General features: G+C 67.3%; 1 protein-coding gene across 2 annotated transcripts in view; it reads right to left on the bottom strand.

Moving 5' to 3' along the window:
* ZBED5 (zinc finger, BED-type containing 5) overlaps positions 1-304 on the bottom strand; it is a 5,779-nt gene extending 5,475 nt beyond the window's left edge. For both annotated transcript variants that reach the window (XM_006763462.1, XM_006763463.1), the window contains exon 1: positions 38-304. The gene's annotated coding sequence lies outside the window, so the exon portion shown is untranslated. The remainder of the gene's footprint in view (positions 1-37) is intronic.
* Positions 305-985: the final 681 nt, after the last annotated feature.

The raw sequence follows: 985 nt of genomic DNA, 5'->3' as shown, positions 1-985 counted from the left end.
GCGCACCACCAGCCGCCGCGGCCGCGCGGGTCCTCACCTTCACCGAGGCCTGGACAGGGTCATGAGCCAGCCGTCGCGGACTGGGGGGGAGGAGGCGAGAGGAGGGAAATGAAAAATAAAACCGGGGAGAAGGACTCGGGGGCAGGGTGATGCTCTCAGTTCAGGGACACCGCCTAGGCCACCTCCACAGAGATCCGGCTCGCGGCTGGCGCGGTCGCTCTTCAGAAGATAAATTTAGCACCCTGGAGCGCCTCGAATCACGGTCTCCACGAGCGACTCCTCCGCCAGCCAATCAGCGCCACCGTTGCTCCTCGCGGCGTGGGCCCGTGGTTTTCAAACTTCCATTCCCGAGTCAGCCCAGACGCTCGTTTAGCACGCGGATGCCTGGTGCTGCCCGATGGAGCCCGTGGTCCTGCAGGGCCCGGCGGGATTCGAGAATCCTCCGGCTCTTAGCTCTAGCGCCCCGCCGGGCGGGGACCTGAGAGCGTTCTCTGGCCCGCGGGGTGCGCGCGGAGGAGCGGAGCGCCTCTGGGCGACCACGGCCTCTTTGTTCTCCTAGCCGCACCCCAGGTTCCAGTCGCAAAACCATCTCCTCTTTTCTGATTTTCCCACTGGAGTCTGGGTGGGAAACGCCCTTTGCCTCCGCCTACCCCCCGCTTCCCCGCCTCCCCGATGCTGGCGTGTCTGGGGCTCCAGCTGCCCCGGCCGAGAGCTCAGCCTTCGGGGCGCTCCTCCCACCGGAGCTCTTGGGTGGTGACCCCAGTGGGGCCGGAGAGGCGCCCGTAAGAGCGGGCAGGGGCAGCGGCGTCCCCGCGGTGCCCACGGGAAAGATGAGAGAGTCGCTCGCCGTCCTGGCATCTCTCGCCAGCGGCACCCCTCCCCCAGGAGCGCCCGCCGCCCGCACCCACCGGCCAGTCTCTGGAACTGGTTGCTGGCCCCAGCGTTCGGGTTTTTAACCGCAGCCCCACTCCTCTCGTTAAAAACA

The sequence above is a fragment of the Myotis davidii genome, unplaced genomic scaffold (assembly GCF_000327345.1).
Source record: "Myotis davidii unplaced genomic scaffold, ASM32734v1 scaffold118, whole genome shotgun sequence".
Lineage (NCBI taxonomy): Eukaryota > Metazoa > Chordata > Mammalia > Chiroptera > Vespertilionidae > Myotis > Myotis davidii.
Note: the sequence above shows the minus strand (reverse complement) of the source record. Positions and strands in the feature narration are given on the sequence as shown.